A 27,929-nucleotide genomic window follows, 5' to 3' on the forward strand; every position below is an offset into this window, starting at 1 on the left:
GTGGGAAAATCACAAACTGTTTAAGAATGTACACCTTCAACCAAGAGGCAAATTAAATGTATTTCATCAATAGACATTAAATGTCAAGCTATTCAGATCATACTTTTAGTGATAGAGAGATTTTCCTACTTTAGTAATTGCACTGTAGTTGTCACCATTTGAATTTACTTGTTTTTAGTATTACGAACTTTCTATATATTTGCGACAGACTACAGAAGAGCCTGGAGTCGGTAAAACATCAGAACTTTAATCTGAGTGTCCAGGGTTCAAGCCCCTGTTCGGGCGAGTGTCTTTTAAGCAATGTGTCGTTTTTGTGAAATGGAACATAGTGCAGAGTGGGAAAATCACAAACTGTTTAAGAATGTACACCTTCAACCAAGAGGCAAATTAAATGTATTTTATCAAGAGACACTAAATGTCAAGCTTTTCAGTTCATACTTTTAGTGATAGAGAGATTTTCCTACTTTAGTAATTGCACAGTAGTTGTCACCATTTGAATTGACTTGTTTTAGTATTACGAACTTTCTATAGGTTTGCGACAGACTCCAGAAGAGCCTGGAGTCGGTAAAACAACAGAACTTTAATCTGAGGGTCCAGGGTTCAAGTCTCTGTTCGGACGAGTGTCTTTTAAGCAATGTGTCGTTTTTGTGAAATGGAACATAGTGCAGAGTGGGAAAATCACTAACTGTTTAAGAATGTACACCTTCAACCAAGAGGCAAATTAAATGTATTTCATCAATAGACACTAAATGTCAAGCTATTCAGATCATACTTTTAGTGATAGAGAGATTTTCCTACTTTAGTAATTGCACAGTAACTAGTAGTTGTCATCATTTGATATGACTTGTTTTTTGTATTACGAACTTTCTGCATTTTGCGACCTATCACAGAAGAGCCTGGATAGCTCAGTCGGTAGAGCATCAGACTTTTAATCTGAGGGTCCAGGGTTCAAGTCCCTGTTCGGGCGAGTGTCTTTTAAGCAATGTGTCATTTTGTGAAATGGAAAATAGTGCAGAGTGGGAAAATCACAAACTGTTTAAGAATCTACACCTTCAACCAAGAGGCAAATTAAATGTATTTCATCAATAGACACTAAATGTCAAGCTATTCATCTCTTACTTTTAGTGATAGAGAGATTTTCCTACTTTAGTAATAGCACAGTAGTTGTCACCATTTGAATTTACTTGGTTTTAGTATTACGAACTTTCTATAGGTTTGCGACAGACTCCAGAAGAGCCTTGAGTCGGTAAAACATCAGAACTTTAATCTGAGGGTCCAGGGTTCAAGTCCCTGTTTGGGCGAGTGTCTTTTAAGCAATGTGTCATTTTTGTGAAATGGAACATAGTGCAGAGTGGGAAAATCACAAACTGTTTAAGAATGTACACCTTCAACCAAGAGGCAAATTAAATGTATTTCATCAATAGACACTAAATGTCAAGCTATTCAGATCATACTTTTAGTGATAGAGAGATTTTCCAACTTTAGTAATTGCACAGTAGTTGTCACCATTTGAATTTTCTTGTTTTTAGTATTACGTTCTTTCTATAGGTTTGCGACAGACTACAGAAGAGCCTGGAGTCGGTAAAACATCAGAACTTTAATCTGAGGGTCCAGGGTTCAAGTCCCTGTTCGGGCGAGTGTCTTTTAAGCAATGTGTCGTTTTTGTGAAATGGAACATAGTGCAGAGTGGGAAAATCACAAACTGTTTAAGAATCTACACCTTCAACCAAGAGGCAAATTAAATGTATTTCATCAATAGACACTAAATGTCAAGCTATTCAGATCATACTTTTAGTGATAGAGAGATTTTCCTACTTTAGTAATTGCACTGTAGTTGTCACCATTTGAATTTACTTGTTTTTAGTATTACGAACTTTCAATATATTTGCGACAGACTACAGAAGAGCCTGGAGTCGGAAAAACATCAGAACTTTAATCTGAGGGTCCAGGGTTCAAGCCCCTGTTCGGGCGAGTGTCTTTTAAGCAATGTGTCGTTTTTGTGAAATGGAACATAGTGCAGAGTGGGAAAATCATAAACTGTTTAAGAATGTACACCTTCAACCAAGTGGCAAATTAAATGTATTTTATCAAGAGACACTAAATGTCAAGCTTTTCAGTTCATACTTTTAGTGATAGAGAGATTTTCCTACTTTAGTAATTGCACAGTAGTTGTCACCATTTGAATTGACTTGTTTTAGTATTACGAACTTTCTATAGGTTTGCGACAGACTCCAGAAGAGCCTGGAGTCGGTAAAACAACAGAACTTTAATCTGAGGGTCCAGGGTTCAAGTCTCTGTTCGGACGAGTGTCTTTTAAGCAATGTGTCGTTTTTGTGAAATGGAACATAGTGCAGAGTGGGAAAATCACTAACTGTTTAAGAATGTACACCTTCAACCAAGAGGCAAATTAAATGTATTTCATCAATAGACACTAAATGTCAAGCTATTCAGATAATACTTTTAGTGATAGAGAGATTTTCCTACTTTAGTAATAGCACAGTAGTTGTCACCATTTGAATTTACTTGGTTTTAGTATTACGAACTTTCTATAGGTTTGCGACAGACTCCAGAAGAGCCTTAAGTCGGTAAAACATCAGAACTTTAATCTGAGGGTCCAGGGTACAAGTCCCTGTTTGGGCGAGTGTCTTTTAAGCAATGTGTCATTTTTGTGAAATGGAACATAGTGCAGAGTGGGAAAATCACAAACTGTTTAAGAATGTACACCTTCAACCAAGAGGCAAATTAAATGTATTTCATCAATAGACACTAAATGTCAAGCTATTCAGATCATACTTTTAGTGATAGAGAGATTTTCCAACTTTAGTAATTGCACAGTAGTTGTCACCATTTGAATTTTCTTGTTTTTAGTATTACGATCTTTCTATAGGTTTGCGACAGACTACAGAAGAGCCTGGAGTCTGTAAAACATCAGAACTTTAATCTGAGGGTCCAGGGTTCAAGTCCCTGTTCGGGCGAGTGTCTTTTAAGCAATGTGTCGTTTTTGTGAAATGGAACATAGTGCAGAGTGGGAAAATCACAAACTGTTTAAGAATCTACACCTTCAACCAAGAGGCAAATTAAATGTATTTCATCAATAGACACTAAATGTCAAGCTATTCATATCTTACTTTTAGTGATAGAGAGATTTTCCTACTTTAGTAATTGCACAGTAGTTGTCACCATTTGAATTTACTTGGTTTTAGTATTACGAACTTTCTATAGGTTTGCGACAGACTCCAGAAGAGCCTTGAGTCGGTAAAACATCAGAACTTTAATCTGAGGGTCCAGGGTTCAAGTCCCTGTTCGGGCAAGTGTCTTTTAAGCAATGTGTCATTTTTGTGAAATGGAACATAGTGCAGAGTGGGAAAATCACAAACTGTTTAAGAATGTACACCTTCAACCAAGAGGCAAATTAAATGTATTTCATCAATAGACACTAAATGTCAAGCTATTCAGATCATACTTTTAGTGATAGAGAGATTTTCCTACTTTAGTAATTGCACAGTAGTTGTCACCATTTGAATTTACTTGTTTTTAGTATTACGAACTTTCTATATATTTGCGACAGACTACAGAAGAGCCTGGAGTCGGTAAAACATCAGAACTTTAATCTGAGGGTCCAGGGTTCAAGTCCCTGTTCGGGCGAGTGTCTTTTAAGCAATGTGTCGTTTTTGTGAAATGGAACATAGTGCAGAGTGGGAAAATCACTAACTGTTTAAGAATGTACACCTTCAACCAAGAGGCAAATTAAATGTATTTTATCAAGAGACACTAAATGTCAAGCTTTTCAGTTCATACTTTTAGTGATAGAGAGATTTTCCTACTTTAGTAATTGCACAGTAGTTGTCACCATTTGAATTGACTTGTTTTAGTATTACGAACTTTCTATAGGTTTGCGACAGACTCCAGAAGAGCCTGGAGTCGGTAAAACAACAGAACTTTAATCTGAGGGTCCAGGGTTCAATTCTCTGTTCGGACGAGTGTCTTTTAAGCAATGTGTCGTTTTTGTGAAATGGAACATAGTGCAGAGTGGGAAAATCACAAACTGTTTAAGAATGTACACCTTCAACCAAGAGGCAAATTAAATGTATTTCATCAATAGACACTAAATGTCAAGCTATTCAGATAATACTTTTAGTGATAGAGAGATTTTCCAACTTTAGTAATTGCACAGTAACTAGTAGTTGTCATCATTTGAAATGACTTGTTTTTTGTATTACGAACTTTCTGCATTTTGCGACCTATCACAGAAGAGCCTGGATAGCTCAGTCGGTAGAGCATCAGACTTTTAATCTGAGGGTCCAGGGTTCAAGTCCCTGTTCGGGCGAGTGTCTTCTAAGCAATGTGTCATTTTGTGAAATGGAACATAGTGCAGAGTGGGAAAATCACAAACTGTTTAAGAATCTACACCTTCAACCAAGAGGCAAATTAAATGTATTTCATCAATAGACACTAAATGTCAAGCTATTCATATCTTACTTTTAGTGATAGAGAGATTTAACTACTTTAGTAATAGCACAGTAGTTGTCACCATTTGAATTTACTTGGTTTTAGTATTACGAACTTTCTATAGGTTTGCGACAGACTCCAGAAGAGCCTTGAGTCGGTAAAACATCAGAACTTTAATCTGAGGGTCCAGGGTTCAAGTCCCTGTTTGGGCGAGTGTCTTTTAAGCAATGTGTCATTTTTGTGAAATGGAACATAGTGCAGAGTGGGAAAATCACAAACTGTTTAAGAATGTACACCTTCAACCAAGAGGCAAATTAAATGTATTTCATCAATAGACACTAAATGTCAAGCTATTCAGATCATACTTTTAGTGATAGAGAGATTTTCCAACTTTAGTAATTGCACAGTAGTTGTCACCATTTGAATTTTCTTGTTTTTAGTATTACGATCTTTCTATAGGTTTGCGACAGACTACAGAAGAGCCTGGAGTCGGTAAAACATCAGAACTTTAATCTGAGGGTCCAGGGTTCAAGTCCCTGTTCGGGCGAGTGTCTTTTAAGCAATGTGTCGTTTTTGTGAAATGGAACATAGTGCAGAGTGGGAAAATCACAAACTGTTTAAGAATCTACACCTTCAACCAAGAGGCAAATTAATTGTATTTCATCAATAGACACTAAATGTCAAGCTATTCATATCTTACTTTTAGTGATAGAGAGATTTTCCTACTTTAGTAATTGCACAGTAGTTGTCACCATTTGAATTTACTTGGTTTTAGTATTACGAACTTTCTATAGGTTTGCGACAGACTCCAGAAGAGCCTTGAGTCGGTAAAACATCAGAACTTTAATCTGAGGGTCCAGGGTTCAAGTCCCTGTTTGGGCGAGTGTCTTTTAAGCAATGTGTCATTTTTGTGAAATGGAACATAGTGCAGAGTGGGAAAATCACTAACTGTTTAAGAATGTACAACTTCAACCAAGAGGCAAATTAAATGTATTTCATCAAGAGACACTAAATGTCAAGCTGTTCAGTTCATACTTTTAGTGATAGAGAGATTTTCCTACTTTATTAATTACACAGTAACTAGTAGTTGTCATCATTTGAAATGACTTGTTTTTTGTATTACGAACTTTCTGCATTTTTGCGACCTATCACAGAAGATCCTGGATAGCTCAGTCGGTAGAGCATCAGACTTTTAATCTGAGGGTCCAGGGTTCAAGTCCCTGTTCGGGCGAGTGTTTTTTAATGTGTCATTTTGTGAAATGGAACATAGTGCAGAGTGGGAAAATCACAAACTGTTTAAGAATCTACACCTTCAACCAAGAGGCAAATTAAATGTATTTCATCAATAGACACTAAATGTCAAGCTATTCATATCTTACTTTTAGTGATAGAGAGATTTTCCTACTTTAGTAATAGCACAGTAGTTGTCACCATTTGAATTTACTTGGTTTTAGTATTACGAACTTTCTATAGGTTTGCGACAGACTCCAGAAGAGCCTTGAGTCGGTAAAACATCAGAACTTTAATCTGAGGGTCCAGGGTTCAAGTCCCTGTTTGGGCGAGTGTCTTTTAAGCAATGTGTCATTTTTGTGAAATGGAACATAGTGCAGAGTGGGAAAATCACAAACTGTTTAAGAATGTACACCTTCAACCAAGAGGCAAATTAAATGTATTTCATCAAAAGACACTAAATGTCAAGCTATTCAGATCATACTTTTAGTGATAGAGAGATTTTCCAACTTTAGTAATTGCACAGTAGTTGTCACCATTTGAATTTTCTTGTTTTTAGTATTACGATCTTTCTATAGGTTTGCGACAGACTACAGAAGAGCCTGGAGTCGGTAAAACATCAGAACTTTAATCTGAGGGTCCAGGGTTCAAGTCCCTGTTCGGGCGAGTGTCTTTTAAGCAATGTGTCGTTTTTGTGAAATGGAACATAGTGCAGAGTGGGAAAATCACAAACTGTTTAAGAATCTACACCTTCAACCAAGAGACAAATTAAATGTATTTCATCAATAGACACTAAATGTCAAGCTATTCATATCTTACTTTTAGTGATAGAGAGATTTTCCTACTTTAGTAATTGCACAGTAGTTGTCACCATTTGAATTTACTTGGTTTTAGTATTACGAACTTTCTATAGGTTTGCGACAGACTCCAGAAGAGCCTTGAGTCGGTAAAACATCAGAACTTTAATCTGAGGGTCCAGGGTTCAAGTCCCTGTTCGGGCGAGTGTCTTTTAAGCAATGTGTCATTTTTGTGAAATGGAACATAGTGCAGAGTGGGAAAATCACAAACTGTTTAAGAATGTACACCTTCAACCAAGAGGCAAATTAAATGTATTTCATCAATAGACACTAAATGTCAAGCTATTCAGATCATACTTTTAGTGATAGAGAGATTTTCCAACTTTAGTAATTGCACAGTAGTTGTCACCTTTTGAATTTTCTTGTTTTTAGTATTACGAACTTTCTATAGGTTTGCGACAGACTACAGAAGAGCCTGGAGTCGGTAAAACATCAGAACTTTAATCTGAGGGTCCAGGGTTCAAGTCCCAGTTCGGGCGAGTGTCTTTTAAGCAATGTGTCGTTTTTGTGAAATGGAACATAGTGCAGAGTGGGAAAATCACTAACTGTTTAAGAATGTACACCTTCAACCAAGAGGCAAATTAAATGTATTTCATCAAGAGACACTAAATGTCAAGCTGTTCAGTTCATACTTTTAGTGATAGAGAGATTTTCCTACTTTATTAATTACACAGTAACTAGTAGTTGTCATCATTTGAAATGACTTGTTTTTTGTATTACGAACTTTCTGCATTTTTGCGACCTCTCACAGAAGAGCCTGGATAGCTCAGTTGGTAGAGCATCATACTTTTAATCTGAGGGTCCAGGGTTCAAGTCCCTGTTCAGACGAGTGTCTTTTAAGCAATGTGTCGTTTTTGTGAAATGGAACATAGTGCAGAGTGAGAAAATCACTAACTGTTTAAGAATGTACACCTTCAACCAAGAGGCAAATTAAATGTATTTCATCAAGAGACACTAAATGTCAAGCTTTTTAGTTCATACTTTTAGTGATAGAGAGATTTTCCAACTTTAGTAATTGCACAGTAACTAGTAGTTGTCATCATTTGATATGACTTGTTTTTTGTATTACGAACTTTCTGCATTTTTGCGACCTATCACAGAAGAGCCTGGATAGCTCAGTCGGTAGATCATCAGACTTTTAATCTGAGGGTCCAGGGTTCAAGTCCCTGTTCGGGCGAGTGTCTTTTAAGCAATGTGTCATTTTGTGAAATGGAACATAGTGCAGAGTGGGAAAATCACAAACTGTTTAAGAATGTACACCTTCAACCAAGAGGCAAATTAAATGTATTTCATCAATAGACACTAAATGTCAAGCTATTCAGATCATACTTTTAGTGATAGAGAGATTTTCCTACTTTAGTAATTGCACAGTTGTCACCATTTGAATTTACTTGTTTTTAGTATTACGAACTTTCTATAGGTTTGCGACTGACTCCAGAAGAGCCTGGAGTCGGTAAAACATCAGAACTTTAATCTGAGGGTCCAGGTTTCAAGTCCCTGTTCGGGCGAGTGTCTTTTAAGCAATGTGTCATTTTTGTGAAATGGAACATAGTGCAGAGTGGGAAAATCACAAACTGTTTAAGAATGTACACCTTCAACCAAGAGGCAAATTAAATGTATTTCATCAAAAGACACTAAATGTCAAGCTATTCAGATCATACTTTTAGTGATAGAGAGATTTTCCTACTTTAGTAATTGCACAGTAGTTGTCACCATTTGAATTTACTTGTTTTTAGTATTACGAACTTTCTATAGGTTTGCGACAGACTACAGAAGAGCCTGGAGTCGGTAAAAAATCAGAACTTTAATCTGAGGGTCCAGGGTTCAAGTCCCTGTTCGGGCGAGTGTCTTTTAAGCAATGTGTCATTTTTGTGAAATGGAACATAGTGCAGAGTGGGAAAATCACTAACTGTTTAAGAATGTACAACTTCAACCAAGAGGCAAATTAAATGTATTTCATCAAGAGACACTAAATGTCAAGCTGTTCAGTTCATACTTTTAGTGATAGAGAGATTTTCCTACTTTATTAATTACACAGTAACTAGTAGTTGTCATCATTTGAAATGACTGGTTTTTTGTATTACGAACTTTCTGCATTTTTGCGACCTATCACAGAAGATCCTGGATAGCTCAGTCGGTAGAGCATCAGACTTTTAACCTGAGGGTCCAGGGTTCAAGTCCCTGTTCGGGCGAGTGTCTTTTAATGTGTCATTTTGTGAAATGGAACATAGTGCAGAGTGGGAAAATCACAAACTGTTTAAGAATCTACACCTTCAACCAAGAGGCAAATTAAATGTATTTCATCAATAGACACTAAATGTCAAGCTATTCATATCTTACTTTTAGTGATAGAGAGATTTTCCTACTTTAGTAATAGCACAGTAGTTGTCACCATTTGAATTTACTTGGTTTTAGTATTACGAACTTTCTATAGGTTTGCGACAGACTCCAGAAGAGCCTTGAGTCGGTAAAACATCAGAACTTTAATCTGAGGGTCCAGGGTTCAAGTCCCTGTTTGGGCGAGTGTCTTTTAAGCAATGTGTCATTTTTGTGAAATGGAACATAGTGCAGAGTGGGAAAATCACAAACTGTTTAAGAATGTACACCTTCAACCAAGAGGCAAATTAAATGTATTTCATCAATAGACACTAAATGTCAAGCTATTCAGATCATACTTTTAGTGATAGAGAGATTTTCCAACTTTAGTAATTGCACAGTAGTTGTCACCATTTGAATTTTCTTGTTTTTAGTATTACGATCTTTCTATAGGTTTGCGACAGACTACAGAAGAGCCTGGAGTCGGTAAAACATCAGAACTTTAATCTGAGGGTCCAGGGTTCAAGTCCCTGTTCGGGCGAGTGTCTTTTAAGCAATGTGTCGTTTTTGTGAAATGGAACATAGTGCAGAGTGGGAAAATCACAAACTGTTTAAGAATCTACACCTTCAACCAAGAGACAAATTAAATGTATTTCATCAATAGACACTAAATGTCAAGCTATTCATATCTTACTTTTAGTGATAGAGAGATTTTCCTACTTTAGTAATTGCACAGTAGTTGTCACCATTTGAATTTACTTGGTTTTAGTATTACGAACTTTCTATAGGTTTGCGACAGACTCCAGAAGAGCCTTGAGTCGGTAAAACATCAGAACTTTAATCTGAGGGTCCAGGGTTCAAGTCCCTGTTCGGGCGAGTGTCTTTTAAGCAATGTGTCATTTTTGTGAAATGGAACATAGTGCAGAGTGGGAAAATCACAAACTGTTTAAGAATGTACACCTTCAACCAAGAGGCAAATTAAATGTATTTCATCAATAGACACTAAATGTCAAGCTATTCAGATCATACTTTTAGTGATAGAGAGATTTTCCAACTTTAGTAATTGCACAGTAGTTGTCACCTTTTGAATTTTCTTGTTTTTAGTATTACGAACTTTCTATAGGTTTGCGACAGACTACAGAAGAGCCTGGAGTCGGTAAAACATCAGAACTTTAATCTGAGGGTCCAGGGTTCAAGTCCCAGTTCGGGCGAGTGTCTTTTAAGCAATGTGTCGTTTTTGTGAAATGGAACATAGTGCAGAGTGGGAAAATCACTAACTGTTTAAGAATGTACACCTTCAACCAAGAGGCAAATTAAATGTATTTCATCAAGAGACACTAAATGTCAAGCTGTTCAGTTCATACTTTTAGTGATAGAGAGATTTTCCTACTTTATTAATTACACAGTAACTAGTAGTTGTCATCATTTGAAATGACTTGTTTTTTGTATTACGAACTTTCTGCATTTTTGCGACCTCTCACAGAAGAGCCTGGATAGCTCAGTTGGTAGAGCATCATACTTTTAATCTGAGGGTCCAGGGTTCAAGTCCCTGTTCAGACGAGTGTCTTTTAAGCAATGTGTCGTTTTTGTGAAATGGAACATAGTGCAGAGTGAGAAAATCACTAACTGTTTAAGAATGTACACCTTCAACCAAGAGGCAAATTAAATGTATTTCATCAAGAGACACTAAATGTCAAGCTTTTTAGTTCATACTTTTAGTGATAGAGAGATTTTCCAACTTTAGTAATTGCACAGTAACTAGTAGTTGTCATCATTTGATATGACTTGTTTTTTGTATTACGAACTTTCTGCATTTTTGCGACCTATCACAGAAGAGCCTGGATAGCTCAGTCGGTAGATCATCAGACTTTTAATCTGAGGGTCCAGGGTTCAAGTCCCTGTTCGGGCGAGTGTCTTTTAAGCAATGTGTCATTTTGTGAAATGGAACATAGTGCAGAGTGGGAAAATCACAAACTGTTTAAGAATGTACACCTTCAACCAAGAGGCAAATTAAATGTATTTCATCAATAGACACTAAATGTCAAGCTATTCAGATCATACTTTTAGTGATAGAGAGATTTTCCTACTTTAGTAATTGCACAGTTGTCACCATTTGAATTTACTTGTTTTTAGTATTACGAACTTTCTATAGGTTTGCGACTGACTCCAGAAGAGCCTGGAGTCGGTAAAACATCAGAACTTTAATCTGAGGGTCCAGGTTTCAAGTCCCTGTTCGGGCGAGTGTCTTTTAAGCAATGTGTCATTTTTGTGAAATGGAACATAGTGCAGAGTGGGAAAATCACAAACTGTTTAAGAATGTACACCTTCAACCAAGAGGCAAATTAAATGTATTTCATCAAAAGACACTAAATGTCAAGCTATTCAGATCATACTTTTAGTGATAGAGAGATTTTCCTACTTTAGTAATTGCACAGTAGTTGTCACCATTTGAATTTACTTGTTTTTAGTATTACGAACTTTCTATAGGTTTGCGACAGACTACAGAAGAGCCTGGAGTCGGTAAAAAATCAGAACTTTAATCTGAGGGTCCAGGGTTCAAGTCCCTGTTCGGGCGAGTGTCTTTTAAGCAATGTGTCATTTTTGTGAAATGGAACATAGTGCAGAGTGGGAAAATCACAAACTGTTTAAGAATGTACACCTTCAACCAAGAGGCAAATTAAATGTATTTCATCAAGAGACACTAAATGTCAAGCTTTTCAGTTCATACTTTTAGTGATAGAGAGATTTTCCTACTTTAGTAATTGCACAGTAGTTGTCACCATTTGAATTGACTTGTTTTAGTATTACGAACTTTCTATAGTTTTGCGACAGACTCCAGAAGAGCCTGGAGTCGGTAACACAACAGAACTTTAATCTGAGGGTCCAGGGTTCAAGTCTCTGTTCCGACGAGTGTCTTTTAAGCAATGTGTCGTTTTTGTGAAATGGAACATAGTGCAGAGTGGGAAAATCACAAACTGTTTAAGAATGTACACCTTCAACCAAGAGGCAAATTAAATGTATTTCATCAATAGACACTAAATGTCAAGCTATTCAGATAATACTTTTAGTGATAGAGAGATTTTCCAACTTTAGTAATTGCACAGTAACTAGTAGTTGTCATCATTTGAAATGACTTGTTTTTTGTATTATGAACTTTCTGCATTTTGCGACCTATCACAGAAGAGCCTGGATAGCTCAGTCGGTAGAGCATCAGACTTTTAATCTGAGGGTCCAGGGTTCAAGTCCCTGTTCAGGCGAGTGTCTTCTAAGCAATGTGTCATTTTGTGAAATGGAACATAGTGCAGAGTGGGAAAATCACAAACTGTTTAAGAATCTACACCTTCAACCAAGAGGCAAATTAAATGTATTTCATCAATAGACACTAAATGTCAAGCTATTCATATCTTACTTTTAGTGATAGAGAGATTTAACTACTTTAGTAATAGCACAGTAGTTGTCACCATTTGAATTTACTTGGTTTTAGTATTACGAACTTTCTATAGGTTTGCGACAGACTCCAGAAGAGCCTTGAGTCGGTAAAACATCAGAACTTTAATCTGAGGGTCCAGGGTTCAAGTCCCTGTTTGGGCGAGTGTCTTTTAAGCAATGTGTCATTTTTGTGAAATGGAACATAGTGCAGAGTGGGAAAATCACAAACTGTTTAAGAATGTACACCTTCAACCAAGAGGCAAATTAAATGTATTTCATCAATAGACACTAAATGTCAAGCTATTCATATCTTACTTTTAGTGATAGAGAGATTTTCCTACTTTAGTAATTGCACAGTAGTTGTCACCATTTGAATTTACTTGGTTTTAGTATTACGAACTTTCTATAGGTTTGCGACAGACTCCAGAAGAGCCTTGAGTCGGTAAAACATCAGAACTTTAATCTGAGGGTCCAGGGTTCAAGTCCCTGTTTGGGCGAGTGTCTTTTAAGCAATGTGTCATTTTTGTGAAATGGAACATAGTGCAGAGTGGGAAAATCACTAACTGTTTAAGAATGTACAACTTCAACCAAGAGGCAAATTAAATGTATTTCATCAATAGACACTAAATGTCAAGCTGTTCAGTTCATACTTTTAGTGATAGAGAGATTTTCCTACTTTATTAATTACACAGTAACTAGTAGTTGTCATCATTTGAAATGACTTGTTTTTTGTATTACGAACTTTCTGCATTTTTGCGACCTATCACAGAAGATCCTGGATAGCTCAGTCGGTAGAGCATCAGACTTTTAATCTGAGGGTCCAGGGTTCAAGTCCCTGTTCGGGCGAGTGTCTTCTAAGCAATGTGTCATTTTGTGAAATGGAACATAGTGCAGAGTGGGAAAATCACAAACTGTTTAAGAATCTACACCTTCAACCAAGAGGCAAATTAAATGTATTTCATCAATAGACACTAAATGTCAAGCTATTCATATCTTACTTTTAGTGATAGAGAGATTTAACTACTTTAGTAATAGCACAGTAGTTGTCACCATTTGAATTTACTTGGTTTTAGTATTACGAACTTTCTATAGGTTTGCGACAGACTCCAGAAGAGCCTTGAGTCGGTAAAACATCAGAACTTTAATCTGAGGGTCCAGGGTTCAAGTCCCTGTTTGGGCGAGTGTCTTTTAAGCAATGTGTCATTTTTGTGAAATGGAACATAGTGCAGAGTGGGAAAATCACAAACTGTTTAAGAATGTACACCTTCAACCAAGAGGCAAATTAAATGTATTTCATCAATAGACACTAAATGTCAAGCTATTCAGATCATACTTTTAGTGATAGAGAGATTTTCCAACTTTAGTAATTGCACAGTAGTTGTCACCATTTGAATTTTCTTGTTTTTAGTATTACGATCTTTCTATAGGTTTGCGACAGACTACAGAAGAGCCTGGAGTCGGTAAAACATCAGAACTTTAATCTGAGGGTCCAGGGTTCAAGTCCCTGTTCGGGCGAGTGTCTTTTAAGCAATGTGTCGTTTTTGTGAAATGGAACATAGTGCAGAGTGGGAAAATCACAAACTGTTTAAGAATCTACACCTTCAACCAAGAGGCAAATTAAATGTATTTCATCAAGAGACACTAAATGTCAAGCTGTTCAGTTCATACTTTTAGTGATAGAGAGATTTTCCTACTTTATTAATTACACAGTAACTAGTAGTTGTCATCATTTGAAATTACTTGTTTATTGTATTACGAACTTTCTGCATTTTTGCGACCTCTCACAGAAGAGCCTGGATAGCTCAGTTGGTAGAGCATCATACTTTTAATCTGAGGGTCCAGGGTTCAAGTCCCTGTTCGGGTGAGTGTCTTTTAAGCAATGTGTCATTTTTGTGAAATGGAACATAGTGCAGAGTGAGAAAATCACTAACTGTTTAAGAATGTACACCTTCAACCAAGAGGCAAATTAAATGTATTTCATCAAGAGACACTAAATGTCAAGCTTTTCAGTTCATACTTTTAGTGATAGAGAGATTTTCCAACTTTAGTAATTGCACAGTAACTAGTAGTTGTCATCATTTGATATGACTTGTTTATTGTATTACGAACTTTCTGCATTTTTGCGACCTCTCACAGAAGAGCCTGGATAACTCAGTTGGTAGAGCATCATACTTTTAATCTGAGGGTCCAGGGTTCAAGTCCCTGTTCGGGTGAGTGTCTTTTAAGCAATGTGTCGTTTTTGTGAAATGGAACATAGTGCAGAGTGAGAAAATCACTAACTGTTTAAGAATGTACACCTTCAACCAAGAGGCAAATTAAATGTATTTCATCAATAGACACTAAATGTCAAGCTATTCAGATCATACTTTTAGTGATAGAGAGATTTTCCAACTTTAGTAATTGCACAGTAGTTGTCACCATTTGAATTTTCTTGTTTTTAGTATTACGATCTTTCTATAGGTTTGCGACAGACTACAGAAGAGCCTGGAGTCGGTAAAACATCAGAACTTTAATCTGAGGGTCCAGGGTTCAAGTCCCTGTTCGGGCGAGTGTCTTTTAAGCAATGTGTCGTTTTTGTGAAATGGAACATAGTGCAGAGTGGGAAAATCACAAACTGTTTAAGAATCTACACCTTCAACCAAGAGGCAAATTAAATGTATTTCATCAAGAGACACTAAATGTCAAGCTGTTCAGTTCATACTTTTAGTGATAGAGAGATTTTCCTACTTTATTAATTACACAGTAACTAGTAGTTGTCATCATTTGAAATTACTTGTTTATTGTATTACGAACTTTCTGCATTTTTGCGACCTATCACAGAAGAGCCTGGATAGCTCAGTCGGTAGAGCATCAGACTTTTAATCTGAGGGTCCAGGGTTCAAGTCCCTGTTCGGGCGAGTGTCTTTTAAGCAATGTGTCATTTTGTGAAATGGAACATAGTGCAGAGTGGGAAAATCACAAACTGTTTAAGAATGTACACCTTCACCCAAGAGGCAAATTAAATGTATTTCATCAATAGACACTAAATGTCAAGCTATTCAGATCATACTTTTAGTGATAGAGAGATTTTCCAACTTTAGTAATTGCACAGTAGTTGTCACCATTTGAATTTTCTTGTTTTTAGTATTACGATCTTTCTATAGGTTTGCGACAGACTACAGAAGAGCCTGGAGTCGGTAAAACATCAGAACTTTAATCTGAGGGTCCAGGGTTCAAGTCCCTGTTCGGGCGAGTGTCTTTTAAGCAATGTGTCGTTTTTGTGAAATGGAACATAGTGCAGAGTGGGAAAATCACAAACTGTTTAAGAATCTACACCTTCAACCAAGAGGCAAATTAAATGTATTTCATCAAGAGACACTAAATGTCAAGCTGTTCAGTTCATACTTTTAGTGATAGAGAGATTTTCCTACTTTATTAATTACACAGTAACTAGTAGTTGTCATCATTTGAAATTACTTGTTTATTGTATTACGAACTTTCTGCATTTTTGCGACCTCTCACAGAAGAGCCTGGATAGCTCAGTTGGTAGAGCATCATACTTTTAATCTGAGGGTCCAGGGTTCAAGTCCCTGTTCGGGTGAGTGTCTTTTAAGCAATGTGTCATTTTTGTGAAATGGAACATAGTGCAGAGTGAGAAAATCACTAACTGTTTAAGAATGTACACCTTCAACCAAGAGGCAAATTAAATGTATTTCATCAAGAGACACTAAATGTCAAGCTTTTCAGTTCATACTTTTAGTGATAGAGAGATTTTCCAACTTTAGTAATTGCACAGTAACTAGTAGTTGTCATCATTTGATATGACTTGTTTATTGTATTACGAACTTTCTGCATTTTTGCGACCTCTCACAGAAGAGCCTGGATAACTCAGTTGGTAGAGCATCATACTTTTAATCTGAGGGTCCAGGGTTCAAGTCCCTGTTCGGGTGAGTGTCTTTTAAGCAATGTGTCATTTTTGTGAAATGGAACATAGTGCAGAGTGAGAAAATCACTAACTGTTTAAGAATGTACACCTTCAACCAAGAGGCAAATTAAATGTATTTCATCAAGAGACACTAAATGTCAAGCTTTTCAGTTCATACTTTTAGTGATAGAGAGATTTTCCAACTTTAGTAATTGCACAGTAACTAGTAGTTGTCATCATTTGATATGACTTGTTTTTTGTATTACGAACTTTCTGCATTTTTGCGACCTATCACAGAAGAGCCTGGATAGCTCAGTCGGTAGAGCATCAGACTTTTAATCTGAGGGTCCAGGGTTCAAGTCCCTGTTCGGGCGAGTGTCTTTTAAGCAATGTGTCATTTTGTGAAATGGAACATAGTGCAGAGTGGGAAAATCACAAACTGTTTAAGAATGTACACCTTCAACCAAGAGGCAAATTAAATGTATTTCATCAAGAGACACTAAATGTCAAGCTATTCAGATCATACTTTTAGTGATAGAGAGATTTTCCAACTTTAGTAATTGCACAGTAACTAGTAGTTGTCATCATTTGATATGACTTGTTTTTTGTATTACGAACTTTCTATAGGTTTGCGACAGACTACAGAAGAGCCTGGAGTCGGTAAAAAATCAGAACTTTAATCTGAGGGTCCAGGGTTCAAGTCCCTGTTCGGGCGAGTGTCTTTTAAGCAATGTGTCATTTTTGTGAAATGGAACATAGTGCAGAGTGGGAAAATCACAAACTGTTTAAGAATGTACACCTTCAACCAAGAGGCAAATTAAATGTATTTCATCAAGAGACACTAAATGTCAAGCTTTTCAGTTCATACTTTTAGTGATAGAGAGATTTTCCTACTTTAGTAATTGCACAGTAGTTGTCACCATTTGAATTGACTTGTTTTAGTATTACGAACTTTCTATAGGTTTGCGACAGACTCCAGAAGAGCCTGGAGTCAGTAACACAACAGAACTTTAATCTGAGGGTCCAGGGTTCAAGTCTCTGTTCGGACGAGTGTCTTTTAAGCAATGTGTCATTTTGTGAAATGGAACATAGTGCAGAGTGGGAAAATCACAAACTGTTTAAGAATGTACACCTTCAACCAAGAGGCAAATTAAATGTATTTCATCAATAGACACTAAATGTCAAGCTATTCAGATAATACTTTTAGTGATAGAGAGATTTTCCAACTTTAGTAATTGCACAGTAGTTGTCACCATTTGAATTTTCTTGTTTTTAGTATTACGATCTTTCTATAGGTTTGCGACAGACTACAGAAGAGCCTGGAGTCGGTAAAACATCAGAACTTTAATCTGAGGGTCCAGGGTTCAAGTCCCTGTTCGGGCGAGTGTCTTTTAAGCAATGTGTCGTTTTTGTGAAATGGAACATAGTGCAGAGTGGGAAAATCACAAACTGTTTAAGAATCTACACCTTCAACCAAGAGGCAAATTAAATGTATTTCATCAATAGACACTAAATGTCAAGCTATTCATATCTTACTTTTAGTGATAGAGAGATTTTCCTACTTTAGTAATTGCACAGTAGTTGTCACCATTTGAATTTACTTGGTTTTAGTATTACGAACTTTCTATAAGTTTGCGACAGACTCCAGAAGAGCCTTGAGTCGGTAAAACATCAGAACTTTAATCTGAGGGTCCAGGGTTCAAGTCCCTGTTTGGGCGAGTGTCTTTTAAGCAATGTGTCATTTTTGTGAAATGGAACATAGTGCAGAGTGGGAAAATCACTAACTGTTTAAGAATGTACAACTTCAACCAAGAGGCAAATTAAATGTATTTCATCAATAGACACTAAATGTCAAGCTGTTCAGTTCATACTTTTAGTGATAGAGAGATTTTCCTACTTTATTAATTACACAGTAACTAGTAGTTGTCATCATTTGAAATGACTTGTTTTTTGTATTACGAACTTTCTGCATTTTTGCGACCTATCACAGAAGATCCTGGATAGCTCAGTCGGTAGAGCATCAGACTTTTAATCTGAGGGTCCAGGGTTCAAGTCCCTGTTCGGGCGAGTGTCTTCTAAGCAATGTGTCATTTTGTGAAATGGAACATAGTGCAGAGTGGGAAAATCACAAACTGTTTAAGAATCTACACCTTCAACCAAGAGGCAAATTAAATGTATTTCATCAATAGACACTAAATGTCAAGCTATTCATATCTTACTTTTAGTGATAGAGAGATTTAACTACTTTAGTAATAGCACAGTAGTTGTCACCATTTGAATTTACTTGGTTTTAGTATTACGAACTTTCTATAGGTTTGCGACAGACTCCAGAAGAGCCTTGAGTCGGTAAAACATCAGAACTTTAATCTGAGGGTCCAGGGTTCAAGTCCCTGTTTGGGCGAGTGTCTTTTAAGCAATGTGTCATTTTTGTGAAATGGAACATAGTGCAGAGTGGGAAAATCACAAACTGGTTAAGAATGTACACCTTCAACCAAGAGGCAAATTAAATGTATTTCATCAATAGACACTAAATGTCAAGCTATTCAGATCATACTTTTAGTGATAGAGAGATTTTCCAACTTTAGTAATTGCACAGTAGTTGTCACCATTTGAATTTTCTTGTTTTTAGTATTACGATCTTTCTATAGGTTTGCGACAGACTACAGAAGAGCCTGGAGTCGGTAAAACATCAGAACTTTAATCTGAGGGTCCAGGGTTCAAGTCCCTGTTCGGGCGAGTGTCTTTTAAGCAATGTGTCGTTTTTGTGAAATGGAACATAGTGCAGAGTGGGAAAATCACAAACTGTTTAAGAATCTACACCTTCAACCAAGAGGCAAATTAAATGTATTTCATCAAGAGACACTAAATGTCAAGCTGTTCAGTTCATACTTTTAGTGATAGAGAGATTTTCCTACTTTATTAATTACACAGTAACTAGTAGTTGTCATCATTTGAAATTACTTGTTTATTGTATTACGAACTTTCTGCATTTTTGCGACCTCTCACAGAAGAGCCTGGATAGCTCAGTTGGTAGAGCATCATACTTTTAATCTGAGGGTCCAGGGTTCAAGTCCCTGTTCGGGTGAGTGTCTTTTAAGCAATGTGTCGTTTTTGTGAAATGGAACATAGTGCAGAGTGAGAAAATCACTAACTGTTTAAGAATGTACACCTTCAACCAAGAGGCAAATTAAATGTATTTCATCAATAGACACTAAATGTCAAGCTATTCAGATCATACTTTTAGTGATAGAGAGATTTTCCAACTTTAGTAATTGCACAGTAGTTGTCACCATTTGAATTTTCTTGTTTTTAGTATTACGATCTTTCTATAGGTTTGCGACAGACTACAGAAGAGCCTGGAGTCGGTAAAACATCAGAACTTTAATCTGAGGGTCCAGGGTTCAAGTCCCTGTTCGGGCGAGTGTCTTTTAAGCAATGTGTCGTTTTTGTGAAATGGAACATAGTGCAGAGTGGGAAAATCACAAACTGTTTAAGAATCTACACCTTCAACCAAGAGGCAAATTAAATGTATTTCATCAAGAGACACTAAATGTCAAGCTGTTCAGTTCATACTTTTAGTGATAGAGAGATTTTCCTACTTTATTAATTACACAGTAACTAGTAGTTGTCATCATTTGAAATTACTTGTTTATTGTATTACGAACTTTCTGCATTTTTGCGACCTATCACAGAAGAGCCTGGATAGCTCAGTCGGTAGAGCATCAGACTTTTAATCTGAGGGTCCAGGGTTCAAGTCCCTGTTCGGGCGAGTGTCTTTTAAGCAATGTGTCATTTTGTGAAATGGAACATAGTGCAGAGTGGGAAAATCACAAACTGTTTAAGAATGTACACCTTCACCCAAGAGGCAAATTAAATGTATTTCATCAATAGACACTAAATGTCAAGCTATTCAGATCATACTTTTAGTGATAGAGAGATTTTCCAACTTTAGTAATTGCACAGTAGTTGTCACCATTTGAATTTTCTTGTTTTTAGTATTACGATCTTTCTATAGGTTTGCGACAGACTACAGAAGAGCCTGGAGTCGGTAAAACATCAGAACTTTAATCTGAGGGTCCAGGGTTCAAGTCCCTGTTCGGGCGAGTGTCTTTTAAGCAATGTGTCGTTTTTGTGAAATGGAACATAGTGCAGAGTGGGAAAATCACAAACTGTTTAAGAATCTACACCTTCAACCAAGAGGCAAATTAAATGTATTTCATCAATAGACACTAAATGTCAAGCTATTCATATCTTACTTTTAGTGATAGAGAGATTTAACTACTTTAGTAATAGCACAGTAGTTGTCACCATTTGAATTTACTTGGTTTTAGTATTACGAACTTTCTATAGGTTTGCGACAGACTCCAGAAGAGCCTTGAGTCGGTAAAACATCAGAACTTTAATCTGAGGGTCCAGGGTTCAAGTCCCTGTTTGGGCGAGTGTCTTTTAAGCAATGTGTCATTTTTGTGAAATGGAACATAGTGCAGAGTGGGAAAATCACAAACTGTTTAAGAATGTACACCTTCAACCAAGAGGCAAATTAAATGTATTTCATCAATAGACACTAAATGTCAAGCTATTCAGATCATACTTTTAGTGATAGAGAGATTTTCCAACTTTAGTAATTGCACAGTAGTTGTCACCATTTGAATTTTCTTGTTTTTAGTATTACGATCTTTCTATAGGTTTGCGACAGACTACAGAAGAGCCTGGAGTCGGTAAAACATCAGAACTTTAATCTGAGGGTCCAGGGTTCAAGTCCCTGTTCGGGCGAGTGTCTTTTAAGCAATGTGTCGTTTTTGTGAAATGGAACATAGTGCAGAGTGGGAAAATCACAAACTGTTTAAGAATCTACACCTTCAACCAAGAGGCAAATTAAATGTATTTCATCAAGAGACACTAAATGTCAAGCTGTTCAGTTCATACTTTTAGTGATAGAGAGATTTTCCTACTTTATTAATTACACAGTAACTAGTAGTTGTCATCATTTGAAATTACTTGTTTATTGTATTACGAACTTTCTGCATTTTTGCGACCTCTCACAGAAGAGCCTGGATAGCTCAGTTGGTAGAGCATCATACTTTTAATCTGAGGGTCCAGGGTTCAAGTCCCTGTTCGGGTGAGTGTCTTTTATGCAATGTGTCGTTTTTGTGAAATGGAACATAGTGCAGAGTGAGAAAATCACTAACTGTTTAAGAATGTACACCTTCAACCAAGAGGCAAATTAAATGTATTTCATCAATAGACACTAAATGTCAAGCTATTCAGATCATACTTTTAGTGATAGAGAGATTTTCCAACTTTAGTAATTGCACAGTAGTTGTCACCATTTGAATTTTCTTGTTTTTAGTATTACGATCTTTCTATAGGTTTGCGACAGACTACAGAAGAGCCTGGAGTCGGTAAAACATCAGAACTTTAATCTGAGGGTCCAGGGTTCAAGTCCCTGTTCGGGCGAGTGTCTTTTAAGCAATGTGTCGTTTTTGTGAAATGGAACATAGTGCAGAGTGGGAAAATCACAAACTGTTTAAGAATCTACACCTTCAACCAAGAGGCAAATTAAATGTATTTCATCAAGAGACACTAAATGTCAAGCTGTTCAGTTCATACTTTTAGTGATAGAGAGATTTTCCTACTTTATTAATTACACAGTAACTAGTAGTTGTCATCATTTGAAATTACTTGTTTATTGTATTACGAACTTTCTGCATTTTTGCGACCTATCACAGAAGAGCCTGGATAGCTCAGTCGGTAGAGCATCAGACTTTTAATCTGAGGGTCCAGGGTTCAAGTCCCTGTTCGGGCGAGTGTCTTTTAAGCAATGTGTCATTTTGTGAAATGGAACATAGTGCAGAGTGGGAAAATCACAAACTGTTTAAGAATGTACACCTTCACCCAAGAGGCAAATTAAATGTATTTCATCAATAGACACTAAATGTCAAGCTATTCAGATCATACTTTTAGTGATAGAGAGATTTTCCAACTTTAGTAATTGCACAGTAGTTGTCACCATTTGAATTTTCTTGTTTTTAGTATTACGATCTTTCTATAGGTTTGCGACAGACTACAGAAGAGCCTGGAGTCGGTAAAACATCAGAACTTTAATCTGAGGGTCCAGGGTTCAAGTCCCTGTTCGGGCGAGTGTCTTTTAAGCAATGTGTCGTTTTTGTGAAATGGAACATAGTGCAGAGTGGGAAAATCACAAACTGTTTAAGAATCTACACCTTCAACCAAGAGGCAAATTAAATGTATTTCATCAAGAGACACTAAATGTCAAGCTGTTCAGTTCATACTTTTAGTGATAGAGAGATTTTCCTACTTTATTAATTACACAGTAACTAGTAGTTGTCATCATTTGAAATTACTTGTTTATTGTATTACGAACTTTCTGCATTTTTGCGACCTCTCACAGAAGAGCCTGGATAGCTCAGTTGGTAGAGCATCATACTTTTAATCTGAGGGTCCAGGGTTCAAGTCCCTGTTCGGGTGAGTGTCTTTTAAGCAATGTGTCATTTTTGTGAAATGGAACATAGTGCAGAGTGAGAAAATCACTAACTGTTTAAGAATGTACACCTTCAACCAAGAGGCAAATTAAATGTATTTCATCAAGAGACACTAAATGTCAAGCTTTTCAGTTCATACTTTTAGTGATAGAGAGATTTTCCAACTTTAGTAATTGCACAGTAACTAGTAGTTGTCATCATTTGATATGACTTGTTTATTGTATTACGAACTTTCTGCATTTTTGCGACCTCTCACAGAAGAGCCTGGATAACTCAGTTGGTAGAGCATCATACTTTTAATCTGAGGGTCCAGGGTTCAAGTCCCTGTTCGGGTGAGTGTCTTTTAAGCAATGTGTCATTTTTGTGAAATGGAACATAGTGCAGAGTGAGAAAATCACTAACTGTTTAAGAATGTACACCTTCAACCAAGAGGCAAATTAAATGTATTTCATCAAGAGACACTAAATGTCAAGCTTTTCAGTTCATACTTTTAGTGATAGAGAGATTTTCCAACTTTAGTAATTGCACAGTAACTAGTAGTTGTCATCATTTGATATGACTTGTTTTTTGTATTACGAACTTTCTGCATTTTTGCGACCTATCACAGAAGAGCCTGGATAGCTCAGTCGGTAGAGCATCAGACTTTTAATCTGAGGGTCCAGGGTTCAAGTCCCTGTTCGGGCGAGTGTCTTTTAAGCAATGTGTCATTTTGTGAAATGGAACATAGTGCAGAGTGGGAAAATCACAAACTGTTTAAGAATGTACACCTTCAACCAAGAGGCAAATTAAATGTATTTCATCAAGAGACACTAAATGTCAAGCTATTCAGATCATACTTTTAGTGATAGAGAGATTTTCCAACTTTAGTAATTGCACAGTAACTAGTAGTTGTCATCATTTGATATGACTTGTTTTTTGTATTACGAACTTTCTATAGGTTTGCGACAGACTACAGAAGAGCCTGGAGTCGGTAAAAAATCAGAACTTTAATCTGAGGGTCCAGGGTTCAAGTCCCTGTTCGGGCGAGTGTCTTTTAAGCAATGTGTCATTTTTGTGAAATGGAACATAGTGCAGAGTGGGAAAATCACAAACTGTTTAAGAATGTACACCTTCAACCAAGAGGCAAATTAAATGTATTTCATCAAGAGACACTAAATGTCAAGCTTTTCAGTTCATACTTTTAGTGATAGAGAGATTTTCCTACTTTAGTAATTGCACAGTAGTTGTCACCATTTGAATTGACTTGTTTTAGTATTACGAACTTTCTATAGGTTTGCGACAGACTCCAGAAGAGCCTGGAGTCAGTAACACAACAGAACTTTAATCTGAGGGTCCAGGGTTCAAGTCTCTGTTCGGACGAGTGTCTTTTAAGCAATGTGTCATTTTGTGAAATGGAACATAGTGCAGAGTGGGAAAATCACAAACTGTTTAAGAATGTACACCTTCAACCAAGAGGCAAATTAAATGTATTTCATCAATAGACACTAAATGTCAAGCTATTCAGATAATACTTTTAGTGATAGAGAGATTTTCCAACTTTAGTAATTGCACAGTAGTTGTCACCATTTGAATTTTCTTGTTTTTAGTATTACGATCTTTCTATAGGTTTGCGACAGACTACAGAAGAGCCTGGAGTCGGTAAAACATCAGAACTTTAATCTGAGGGTCCAGGGTTCAAGTCCCTGTTCGGGCGAGTGTCTTTTAAGCAATGTGTCGTTTTTGTGAAATGGAACATAGTGCAGAGTGGGAAAATCACAAACTGTTTAAGAATCTACACCTTCAACCAAGAGGCAAATTAAATGTATTTCATCAAGAGACACTAAATGTCAAGCTGTTCAGTTCATACTTTTAGTGATAGAGAGATTTTCCTACTTTATTAATTACACAGTAACTAGTAGTTGTCATCATTTGAAATTACTTGTTTATTGTATTACGAACTTTCTGCATTTTTGCGACCTCTCACAGAAGAGCCTGGATAGCTCAGTTGGTAGAGCATCATACTTTTAATCTGAGGGTCCACGGTTCAAGTCCCTGTTCGGGTGAGTGTCTTTTAAGCAATGTGTCGTTTTTGTGAAATGGAACATAGTGCAGAGTGAGAAAATCACTAACTGTTTAAGAATGTACACCTTCAACCAAGAGGCAAATTAAATGTATTTCATCAATAGACACTAAATGTCAAGCTATTCAGATCATACTTTTAGTGATAGAGAGATTTTCCAACTTTAGTAATTGCACAGTAGTTGTCACCATTTGAATTTTCTTGTTTTTAGTATTACGATCTTTCTATAGGTTTGCGACAGACTACAGAAGAGCCTGGAGTCGGTAATAAATCAGAACTTTAATCTGAGGGTCCAGGGTTCAAGTCCCTGTTCGGGCGAGTGTCTTTTAAGCAATGTGTCATTTTTGTGAAATGGAACATAGTGCAGAGTGGGAAAATCACAAACTGTTTAAGAATGTACACCTTCAACCAAGAGGCAAATTAAATGTATTTCATCAATAGACACTAAATGTCAAGCTATTCAGATCATACTTTTAGTGATAGAGAGATTTTCCAACTTTAGTAATTGCACAGTAGTTGTCACCATTTGAATTTTCTTGTTTTTAGTATTACGATCTTTCTATAGGTTTGCGACAGACTACAGAAGAGCCTGGAGTCGGTAAAACATCAGAACTTTAATCTGAGGGTCCAGGGTTCAAGTCCCTGTTCGGGCGAGTGTCTTTTAAGCAATGTGTCGTTTTTGTGAAATGGAACATAGTGCAGAGTGGGAAAATCACAAACTGTTTAAGAATCTACACCTTCAACCAAGAGGCAAATTAAATGTATTTCATCAAGAGACACTAAATGTCAAGCTGTTCAGTTCATACTTTTAGTGATAGAGAGATTTTCCTACTTTATTAATTACACAGTAACTAGTAGTTGTCATCATTTGAAATTACTTGTTTATTGTATTACGAACTTTCTGCATTTTTGCGACCTCTCACAGAAGAGCCTGGATAGCTCAGTTGGTAGAGCATCATACTTTTAATCTGAGGGTCCAGGGTTCAAGTCCCTGTTCGGGTGAGTGTCTTTTAAGCAATGTGTCATTTTTGTGAAATGGAACATAGTGCAGAGTGAGAAAATCACTAACTGTTTAAGAATGTACACCTTCAACCAAGAGGCAAATTAAATGTATTTCATCAAGAGACACTAAATGTCAAGCTTTTCAGTTCATACTTTTAGTGATAGAGAGATTTTCCAACTTTAGTAATTGCACAGTAACTAGTAGTTGTCATCATTTGATATGACTTGTTTTTTGTATTACGAACTTTCTGCATTTTTGCGACCTATCACAGAAGAGCCTGGATAGCTCAGTCGGTAGAGCATCAGACTTTTAATCTGAGAGTCCAGGGTTCAAGTCCCTGTTCGGGCGAGTGTCTTTTAAGCAATGTGTCATTTTGTGAAATGGAACATAGTGCAGAGTGGGAAAATCACAAACTGTTTAAGAATGTACACCTTCAACCAAGAGGCAAATTAAATGTATTTCATCAATAGACACTAAATGTCAAGCTATTCAGATCATACTTTTAGTGATAGAGAGATTTTCCTACTTTAGTAATTGCACAGTAGTTGTCACCATTTGAATTTACTTGTTTTTAGTATTACGAACTTTCTGTAGGTTTGCGACTGACTCCAGAAGAGCCTGGAGTCGGTAAAACATCAGAACTTTAATCTGAGGGTCCAGGTTTCAAGTCCCTGTTCGGGCGAGTGTCTTTTAAGCAATGTGTCATTTTTGTGAAATGGAACATAGTGCAGAGTGGGAAAATCACAAACTGTTTAAGAATGTACACCTTCAACCAAGAGGCAAATTAAATGTATTTCATCAATAGACACTAAATGTCAAGCTATTCAGATCATACTTTTAGTGATAGAGAGATTTTCCTACTTTAGTAATTGCACAGTAGTTGTCACCATTTGAATTTACTTGTTTTTAGTATTACGAACTTTCTATAGGTTTGCGACAGACTACAGAAGAGCCTGGAGTCGGTAAAAAATCAGAACTTTAATCTGAGGGTCCAGGGTTCAAGTCCCTGTTCGGGCGAGTGTCTTTTAAGCAATGTGTCATTTTTGTGAAATGGAACATAGTGCAGAGTGGGAAAATCACAAACTGTTTAAGAATGTACACCTTCAACCAAGAGGCAAATTAAATGTATTTCATCAAGAGACACTAAATGTCAAGCTTTTCAGTTCATACTTTTAGTGATAGAGAGATTTTCCTACTTTAGTAATTGCACAGTAGTTGTCACCATTTGAATTGACTTGTTTTAGTATTACGAACTTTCTATAGGTTTGCGACAGACTCCAGAAGAGCCTGGAGTCAGTAACACAACAGAACTTTAATCTGAGGGTCCAGGGTTCAAGTCTCTGTTCGGACGAGTGTCTTTTAAGCAATGTGTCATTTTGTGAAATGGAACATAGTGCAGAGTGGGAAAATCACAAACTGTTTAAGAATGTACACCTTCAACCAAGAGGCAAATTAAATGTATTTCATCAATAGACACTAAATGTCAAGCTATTCAGATCATACTTTTAGTGATAGAGAGATTTTCCAACTTTAGTAATTGCACAGTAGTTGTCACCATTTGAATTTTCTTGTTTTTAGTATTACGATCTTTCTATAGGTTTGCGACAGACTACAGAAGAGCCTGGAGTCGGTAAAACATCAGAACTTTAATCTGAGGGTCCAGGGTTCAAGTCCCTGTTCGGGCGAGTGTCTTTTAAGCAATGTGTCGTTTTTGTGAAATGGAACATAGTGCAGAGTGGGAAAATCACAAACTGTTTAAGAATCTACACCTTCAACCAAGAGGCAAATTAAATGTATTTCATCAAGAGACACTAAATGTCAAGCTGTTCAGATCATACTTTTAGTGATAGAGAGATTTTCCAACTTTAGTAATTGCACAGTAGTTGTCACCATTTGAATTTTCTTGTTTTTAGTATTACGATCTTTCTATAGGTTTGCGACAGACTACAGAAGAGCCTGGAGTCGGTAAAACATCAGAACTTTAATCTGAGGGTTCAGGGTTCAAGTCCCTGTTCGGGCGAGTGTCTTTTAAGCAATGTGTCGTTTTTGTGAAATGGAACATAGTGCAGAGTGGGAAAATCACAAACTGTTTAAGAATCTACACCTTCAACCAAGAGGCAAATTAAATGTATTTCATCAAGAGACACTAAATGTCAAGCTGTTCAGTTCATACTTTTAG

The 27,929-nt window shown here is 36.7% G+C and overlaps 11 non-coding genes across 11 annotated transcripts; all 11 read left to right on the forward strand.

Annotated features, from left to right (window-relative positions):
* Nucleotides 1–894: 894 nt before the first annotated feature.
* On the forward strand, nucleotides 895–967 carry TRNAK-UUU (transfer RNA lysine (anticodon UUU)). Its single transcript has one exon. It is a non-coding gene; the product is annotated as a tRNA-Lys (tRNA).
* A 3,287-nt stretch (nucleotides 968–4,254) lies between these two features.
* On the forward strand, nucleotides 4,255–4,327 carry TRNAK-UUU (transfer RNA lysine (anticodon UUU)). The gene has a single exon. It is a non-coding gene; the product is annotated as a tRNA-Lys (tRNA).
* Nucleotides 4,328–7,640: 3,313 nt separating this feature from the next.
* TRNAK-UUU (transfer RNA lysine (anticodon UUU)) lies at nucleotides 7,641–7,713 on the forward strand. Its single transcript has one exon. It is a non-coding gene; the product is annotated as a tRNA-Lys (tRNA).
* Nucleotides 7,714–10,688: 2,975 nt separating this feature from the next.
* On the forward strand, nucleotides 10,689–10,761 carry TRNAK-UUU (transfer RNA lysine (anticodon UUU)). The gene has a single exon. It is a non-coding gene; the product is annotated as a tRNA-Lys (tRNA).
* A 1,275-nt stretch (nucleotides 10,762–12,036) lies between these two features.
* TRNAK-UUU (transfer RNA lysine (anticodon UUU)) lies at nucleotides 12,037–12,109 on the forward strand. The gene has a single exon. It is a non-coding gene; the product is annotated as a tRNA-Lys (tRNA).
* A 2,996-nt stretch (nucleotides 12,110–15,105) lies between these two features.
* Nucleotides 15,106–15,178, forward strand: TRNAK-UUU (transfer RNA lysine (anticodon UUU)). The gene has a single exon. It is a non-coding gene; the product is annotated as a tRNA-Lys (tRNA).
* Nucleotides 15,179–16,486: 1,308 nt separating this feature from the next.
* TRNAK-UUU (transfer RNA lysine (anticodon UUU)) lies at nucleotides 16,487–16,559 on the forward strand. Its single transcript has one exon. It is a non-coding gene; the product is annotated as a tRNA-Lys (tRNA).
* Nucleotides 16,560–19,881: 3,322 nt separating this feature from the next.
* On the forward strand, nucleotides 19,882–19,954 carry TRNAK-UUU (transfer RNA lysine (anticodon UUU)). Its single transcript has one exon. It is a non-coding gene; the product is annotated as a tRNA-Lys (tRNA).
* Nucleotides 19,955–21,918: 1,964 nt separating this feature from the next.
* On the forward strand, nucleotides 21,919–21,991 carry TRNAK-UUU (transfer RNA lysine (anticodon UUU)). Its single transcript has one exon. It is a non-coding gene; the product is annotated as a tRNA-Lys (tRNA).
* Nucleotides 21,992–23,299: 1,308 nt separating this feature from the next.
* On the forward strand, nucleotides 23,300–23,372 carry TRNAK-UUU (transfer RNA lysine (anticodon UUU)). The gene has a single exon. It is a non-coding gene; the product is annotated as a tRNA-Lys (tRNA).
* A 2,653-nt stretch (nucleotides 23,373–26,025) lies between these two features.
* TRNAK-UUU (transfer RNA lysine (anticodon UUU)) lies at nucleotides 26,026–26,098 on the forward strand. The gene has a single exon. It is a non-coding gene; the product is annotated as a tRNA-Lys (tRNA).
* Nucleotides 26,099–27,929: the final 1,831 nt, after the last annotated feature.

Source organism: Taudactylus pleione, unplaced genomic scaffold (assembly GCF_031769625.1).
Source record: "Taudactylus pleione unplaced genomic scaffold, aTauple2 ptg000454l, whole genome shotgun sequence".
In the NCBI taxonomy this organism is placed as follows: domain Eukaryota; kingdom Metazoa; phylum Chordata; class Amphibia; order Anura; family Myobatrachidae; genus Taudactylus; species Taudactylus pleione.